Genomic DNA, 8906 nt, shown 5'->3' with positions numbered 1-8906 from the left:
TTTATCATGGTCCGTTGCTGTTCTAGTTTTAGTTTGGATTTCATTTGTTTTATAGCTTTTGTTGTTTCTTCTTCTTCTTCTTCGTATTTGTTAGGTAGATTGATTTCTTGTTTGTATTTGTCAGCTTCCTTAAATACTGAAAACAGTTTTTTGTTTTGCTCGTGTTTTGTGGCTATTTGTATTAGTTTCCCTTGCTTCTGGAGTAGGTATTTTTGCAGTCCTATGGTGGTTATTTTATAATAGTTTTCTAGCTGTATAAGACCCCTGCCACCCTCTGTGCGTTGTATATATAGCCTTTCTATGTCAGATTTTGGGTGGTGCATCCTATATCCTGTCATTATTTTTCTTGTTTTCCTGTCTATTTTACATAGTTCGTTTAGTGTCCAGTTAAGGATGTTGTAGCTGTAGCTTATAACTGGGACAGCTAAAGTGTTGATACCCATTATCTTGTTTTTAGCATTGAGCTCTGTTTTTAGTATTGATCTAACTCGTCTATAGTACTCTTTCTTTATTTTTTCTTTCATTTGTGTATGTTGTATCCTATCTAGTTCATTGACTCCTAAATACTTATATGGTTGGCTTTCGTCTAGTTCTCTTATTTCATTGGCTTTATCTAGTGTTATATTGCTACTTTTAACTAATTTTCCTCTTTTCAGGGTTGCTTTGGCACATTTTTCTAATCCGAATTTCATTTCTATTTCCTTGGTAAAGCCGTGTACTGTCTGTAGTAGTGTTTCTAGCTCTTTGTCGTTTTTTGCATATAATTTTAGGTCATCCATATATAGAAGGTGGCTGACTGTTTTTCCATAGCATTTGTAACCGCATCCAGTTCTATTTAGCAATTCTGTTAGAGGTGTGAGTGCCAGGCAGAACAGGAGTGGAGAGAGCGTGTCTCCCTGGAATATTCCTCTTCTAATGGGGATGGCTTTCGTTTTCACAAGTCCCTCTTTTGTTTGGAGCTGTAGCACTGTCTGCCATTTGTTCATTGAGTGCTCTATGTATTTTATGATAATTGGTGCCACCTTGTTTATGGCTAGTGTTTCCAGAATCCACGTGTGGGGAACACTGTCGAAAGCCTTTTGGTAGTCCACCCAGGCCATACTGAGGCCTTTCTTCTTTCTGCGGCTGTCTTCAGTTATGGCTTTATTGATCAATAATTGATCTTTACAGCCGTATGAGCCCTTGCAGCATCCCTTCTGCTCTTCTGGAAACAGGTTGTTATTTTCCAGGTGTTTACTCACTCTCTGTGATATTATTGCAGTAAAGGCTTTGTAGATCGTAGGGAGACAGGTTATAGGTCTATAGTTTTGTGGTTTCTCCGTTTCCGTGGATTTGGGGATTAAGATGGTTTTCCCTTTTGTGAGCCATTCAGGCATTGTTTAAGAATGATGTACAAAACATCCTTGTTTCCAAAGGTGAATTATTCAAACTCCAAAGAATTCCTCTCAACAGATGGCTATGATGTTCCCCCACTACTTCTGCTCGCGATCAGAGATGCACATATTGTCAGCCACTAAGTGACATGCTTAACTGGTTAAGGTCAAGCAACTGACAAGCAAATGTATGATATTGAGAACATCTTTTATACCAAGACAAAACATAAACATGATAACACTTCCAATCAGTTAAGATCGGAAGCCATGACAGTCATTTTCTTTTGCTTAGCTTTCAACACAGGGGATGTATTATGGCACCATGTTCAGCACAAGTAACTCTACTTATTTTTCAAGCACCTTCCGGAGTATTCGAGCAGTTCCAAACAATGTTGCTTTCTACAAGTATTCCACCCGTATTGCAACCCCGATTTGTTCCATGTACTTCTCAAGATCTATACTTACCGTCCCTAAGAGATTTTAATACGGGCATCAACACTTGGCTTGTCCCAATTTTTTCGCTGAACAGTTTGGTATGCGCAGTGATGTCCTACAACATATATTTAGTTAATATCTTTATATTTTACTTGTTTCATTCATTGAATTGGGACATGTGCCGGGCATCACCTTCAAAGATTTAATCGAACAAATCCATTTCCTGTTACTTAGTTTTTAAAAGTGTGGTATTCATTCAAACGGTTCCTATGGCCAAACCCCTAAGTTACAGGGAGATAAACACACCAATGCCGGTTACCTAGCGATAGTAGGGGATAACCGCAAACCCAATGCCGCACATACATACATACATACATGTGTGTGTGTGCGTGTGTGTATGAATATATATACAGACTTGTGCACGGTTTCCGCCTATAGAGTTCACTTACAAAGCATTGGCTAATCCGGAGTTATAGTAGAAGGCACTTACCCTAGATGCCGCGCGGTAGGACAGAACTCGAAACCAAGTGAGTGCAAAGCGCGTTTTTTAATTATAGTCATGCTAGCGCACGCGCGCGTATGTAGATATATATATATTGTGTGTGTGTGTGTGTGTGTACATTCAGACTAGAGTCTGGGACTAATAAAGTTATGGAGACTAATAAAGCGATCCCAAAGTTGTACTTTGCTTTTTCGTTATGGACAATATACTTGCAACCCCAAGCTTAGTTAAGTAATGTTTTTGATTTTCAATTGTTGTTTATTGTTGTTCTTAAGCTGCAACTCATCCCTTATCAAACAAATTCATGACTAAAGACATTCTGTTCATGACCATCCCATATTGCCAGTGATTATGTATAACAGACTATGTTATCTAATGTATCCTTCCTGTTGTTTAAAACAGTCGCTTGTAGTTGAGGTAAACTTGACTGGTTTAAACATCCCTCGATGATCCCGTTTACTATCATTCTACCATTTTAACCACCGAGATATATAATTTTCAATTTCGAAATACGGCGTTCGACAGAAATAATGCGAAATCCTTGTTTCAAAGAATGCATCGTTGCTAAATGCTATTGCTAACACTCATCATAAACAAACAGACAAAAACAAAACAATATTAACAAAACTTCATTCTAAACTCATTGATTCAAAAATATTTATTTTCCTGAGTTACTATCTTTAAATGAGCCATCAACGGTGCCCATATATGGTCATTCCATCAACTAGAAACAACAGTCAAATTTTGCTCAAATTGTTTTGAACTTTTTGAAAATTATTTTGGACCGTACGGTACCTGAAACCCTAAAATAATACGACGGTCACGGGTGAAACCGCTTGAGCAAAATTGCAATGGATCGAGATTGACCTACATCTTAACAGCAACAGCAAAAACAATATAGCTGAGGAAATCACAACTTACTCAACTTCCCAATTTGTACCCCATGCTATATTTAAAATGCCAAGTTTAATTAAGAAGTCATTTGTTACAAACACATTTTATTTTGTTTAGTACTTTTTTGTATAATTTATTTATTTATTTTTACAGTTTTTTGCCGTTTATAATTGGATGGTTTAACGAATCACGTTTTTTAAAATTAAGAATTTAATAGTTATCCTTGTGGTGTCAGGGCGTGTACATGTATAAAGATTTTGATGTATGTAAACTTGATTATATGAGTGTGTGTATATGACTTATCCTAGAATACTTTATACAAACACGCACGCTCATACACATCTGCATCCTAGAAAATCCAAGTGTGTATGCATTAAAGTTATTTATGTGCAGTTTGTATGAAGGTCCAATGATATCAAAGTACATGCGAGTTACTGTAGGCAGGTATAGCTGATTGGTTAACAAACTCACATTGTGACCATAAGATTCCAAGTCAACTCCCACTGCATGGTACCTTTAGCAAATGTGTTTTATCATAGCATCAGGTGGAACAAAACCTTGTGATTGAATCTGGAGAGAAGGAAACTGTGCAAAAGCCTGTCGAATGGATTGTACCTGTCATTTAGTGACCCAGCCTTGCCACTCGGTGCGTCGGGCTCATAGTGCCCGAGGATTGCATTAAAATTATAATTGTCTATGAAATCCTCAGCCATTTACATTTAAATACTATGCAGCTGAAGGAACAAATGAATTAGTCATTGTCGAAATGGAGAGAGCTCCATTAACTTTAATCTATCTGAGAAATAATATTCATTCTTTTACTCTCTTTACCATCTGATATATATGTGTGTATAAGTGTGTATAGATATATGTATATAGATGCATATACGTGAGTATACACACGCACATACACACACACACATACACACACATATGTATGTATAAACTTTCATAATTTACAAAATATGATCAAAACAGATTCCTACAACAAATGATTAAGTTTTTTGCATGTATACTTGTATCTATTGGTATGGAGATATTATATATATATATAGTGCGCTTTTGCTTGTAATTCCATGATTATATAGTAAATATGCACAATCACACAAGCGCGCACACATACATGCACGATTTAACAAGAACATTTATGCGGATAGATGCACGTAACAAAATCACCATTCTCTCTTTCTCTCTTGAGATATATATGTGTGTGTGTGTGTATGTGTGAATATTTATATGTGTTTGTATGTATGGAAGCATGTGCGTGTTTATATATATGTATGTATGTATGTATGTACGTATTTGTGTATGTATGTATATATATATATATCAATGTATGTATGAATGTGTGTATGCTTGTGTATATATATATATATATATATATATATATATATATATATATATATATATATATATATATACTATTACACAGAGCTGTCATTAGACTCCAATAAGTTAATGTGGAAATGTGCACATGTGTTATTTCTAAAACAGTTTTCTTCGTTGAAGAAATCGTAATTACCCACCGCTAACCTCCTCACAAACACTCCCCCGACTCTCTATGTCTTCTCCTATTCTGCTGTCTCTTTCCCTCTTCTGTCTCCCCTTCATCTCTTACTCTTGTATTTCACTTTCGCTCTCAACATTCCATCTTTCAATTATGTCTTGTTTTGTCATTTCTCCGCCACGTTTCATACTATCACACCTTTCTCCATTGCCTTTGTACCTGTCTGCCTATTTACCTGTCCGTTTGTCTACCTGACTGTTTGTCTGTCTTTCTACCTTCTCCCCCCCCCCCCCCCGCTGTCTTCACACATGTCTCTGCTACGCTTTTCTACCATTTGTCATCCCCGCATATACAATCAGTTTTGTCAGTCTGTCTGTTTGAGTGTCTGTATGTGTGTGTTTATGTATGTATATATGTATGTATGCATGCATGCATGCATGTATGTATGTATGTATGTATGTATGTGTATGTATGTGTTGTTGTATGTATGTATGTATGTATGCATGTGCATATAGGTATGCTGTATATTCTGTATGTATACTCGTATGTAATGTATCATTCTATATCCGTATCCATAACACATATATGCATATATCTGTCTATATATTTATGTATATGTGATTATACATTTATACATAAATATATATATGTGTGTGTGTGTTTATATATTTATGTATATATTTTTGTATGTATGTATGTTGTCTGTATTTATGTATTTATTTATATGTTGAATTTATTAATGAATGTAATGCATATATGTATGTAAGCATGTAAATGTATATTTGTACATATCTTTTCATGTATGTTGCATACATATATGTATATTATATGTACTGTTCTCCCTCTGTCTCTATCTATCTATCTATCTATCTATCTATCTATCTATCTATCTATCTATCTACTTATCTACCTGTCTACTCATCTGTCTCTCTGTCTGTCTGTCTGTCTGTCTGTCTGTCTGTCTGTATGTATGTATGTATGTATGTATGTCTGTCTAGACATATTCACAAACACGCGCGCGCACACACACGTTGTCCTACTGTCATTCTTTCTCTTCCTTTCTGTCTTTTTCATATCCTCTCTCTCTCTCTCTCTCTCTCTCTCTCTCTCTCTCCCTCTCTCTTTCCGTGTCTCTTGTTAGCTATTTCTTTCTCTCTAATTGTACACGAGCCTCTTTGCACCTTCCATTACTCTCTCTCTTTCTCGCATCACTTCTCTTTCTCTCCCACCCTCTCTCCCCCCTCTTATTGTCTTCTCTTCTCTCTACCCGCTCTTGTTTATTTTCTACTATTTTCCAACATGAACGCACATCTACACCACACAAATACAAACAGAACGACTGAAAACAGAGTTTTTTTTTGCTTTTTTGTTTATTCCTCCCACTGAAGTCGTGATAAAAGACAAAAAAAAACTAGTACAAATTAGTGATACTAATCACAGAGACATATATACATATATACATCCGTGCAGCACAGACACACATGAGAGGTGTATGTTTACATGTGTCTATCGAGATGTGCATATATATATATATATGAATATATACGTATATATATGTACGTACGTATGCATATCTATCTATCTATATATATATATATATCTATATATATATATATATATATATATATATATATATATATATATATATATGTATATATATATATATATATATATAGATAGATAGATAGATAGATATGACACAACCCCACTATTTACTGACTTATATATATATATATATATATATATATATATATATATATATATATATATATATATATATGTATATATATATATATATATATGTATATATATATATATATATATATATGTGTGTGTGTGTGTGTGTGTGTGTGTGTGTGTGTGTGTGTGTGTGTGTGTATGTATGTATATATATATATATGCATATATAAATATATATACACACATATGAATGTATATGTGCATGTATATGTATGTATATGGGTGTGCGCGTGTGTCTGTGTTCATATTTGCGGGAAAAAAATGTTTCGGCAGAGAGTCACTGAGACAAATAACAAACAATGAAGCAGAGCCAGCTAGTCAGACAGATTGAATCGGAGACAAAGTGCGAGAGAGAGAGAGAGAGAGAGAGAGAGAGAGAGAGAGAGAGAGAGAGAGAGAGAGAGAGAGAGAGAGAGAGAGAGAGAGAGAAACAGATACATCTAAACGGAGAGAGAGAAATAGATAGAACCAGACATAGAGAAACGGATGGACAGATAGACTGAAGAAGGGAGAAGGAATCATATAAACACAATGCGATGGACAGAGAAATAGACAGAACCAGATAGGTGTCTGCCTATCAAATAAACAAAGACATATACAGATATAGACAAATGTGTATTAGATAGACAAAGACAGACACAGATAGACAGACAAAAGTCTGTCAGATTGACAGAGATAGATAGACAAATGTGTATCAGGTACACAGAGACAGATAGACAAATGTGTTTCGAGTAGACAGATGGAAAAGACAAATTATAACAGCAATATAATCAATCTGTCAGAGTGAGAAATAGAAAGAAGTTACGATGTTAAGGTGTTCTGTATTGAATATCTGTTTATGATAACAAAAAGACGAAATTCGCGCCAAACCATATAAGATTTGCTTTATCAGGAACATGGTGTTAAGAGTCAAGTCGATAAGGCGATAAACAGTAGCTAGCTCGAAGGTTCATATCCCGAAATATGAGACTGCTGCTAGGCTGAGTGTGTAACTACAAAAACACTTGACTCCCAAACAACCCGTCTATTTAGTTATGAATGATTACTGCACGGTGGGGGTAACCCACCGTTGGTAGAAAATGTAGTAATGTAGTAAAGATGAGTGTTTTGGTGACTTGTTGGAAGCGTGGGGGAGAAGGAAGCTTGAAATGGCTTCAATGCGACTTAAGTTTCTTTTTGTTCTATAAAAAGACGATGTTGTTTTTAGTAATGACACCAAATCCCAGTGGAGCTTTGAATCATTTTTACTATATCTCTATTTTACACAGTGTAGGTGTTTGAAAGAAGTTACTGACATCGTAGGTTTTCCCTAGGAAAAACAGCTAAATAGCCCCATGTTAATTTCCAAAGAAAGTTTCTTAGAAGTAACTGGTTTGGTTACTGCAGTCTTAGATATCTTGTGCTATAATAATAATAATAATAATAATAATAATAATAATAATAATAATAATAATAATAATAATAATAATAAAAGCGGCATAATTAAGGCGGGGCGTATTTGATTGTAAGCCTATTCGATCCGGACCGATATGAAGCTAAACAACAATGAAAAAAGATACCGTTTTAAATCGAGGTGACCTATGTTGGAAAATATTCCAGTATTGCGCATCACTTTTACTTAGCTAGCATTCTGTTATGCGATAATCCAATGAATTAATTCGACTTTTACGAACATAGCACTGATGTGGGTGAAATTTGGTCACTATTTCTAGCAGATCGAGCGACCACAAAGAGGGTCACCCCTTGAGTTGTTGACGATTTTGTGTTGTTCAAACGTAAATCAGCCCTGCTCAAACAGCTAAGATCAAGATACGTTTTGCATGCGACCATTCATCTTTTTTCACAAACATTGTGCTGATCATTACAAATGGGATGTCTTCAATTATGTTTACTGATTACCATGTAAACAGTGGTTCTCAACCATATTTCTCTATGGAGTCCTTTCGCTCCTATTTTACTCTGTGAACCCCTATAACCATTTGATGTTTTGAAAATATCTTTATAATTAAATACTAGGAATTTTGTTTAAAAAAAATGTTAAAATATTTTATGCGTTGAAGAAGTATAACCAATCGATTTCTCATAAATCCCTAAGGGAAATATGGACCCAGTTTGAGAACCACTGGTATAAGCTTTATTCTATGGCTGGTTAAGTATCAAACAGCAACAGTCTTTTTAGAAACCTTTTATTGAAGAAATAGAAATGACAATGCAAACTGAGAAAGAATGAGCCATGGTATAGATTTAAGGAAGTTATTGACCGTTTGAAACTTCAATGCTTGGCTCCTCGGTGGGTCATTAGTATTACTCATACCTAACCTGGGTGTATGAAGTTTTAATCATGAGGAAATGGGAAGTGTAATGCTACTTGAAAAACTTCACTCGGTTGGAGTATCACTTGAGGAAGAACTTAACGTATCGAAATCCAGTTGGCACTTGCTGTTGAGAAAGGTAT

The sequence above is a fragment of the Octopus bimaculoides genome, chromosome 10 (assembly GCF_046866305.1).
Source record: "Octopus bimaculoides isolate indiv1 chromosome 10, ASM4686630v1, whole genome shotgun sequence".
Taxonomy (NCBI): Eukaryota; Metazoa; Mollusca; class Cephalopoda; order Octopoda; family Octopodidae; genus Octopus; species Octopus bimaculoides.
The sequence above is the reverse complement of the archived record's forward strand: the minus strand, read 5'-3'. Positions refer to the sequence as shown.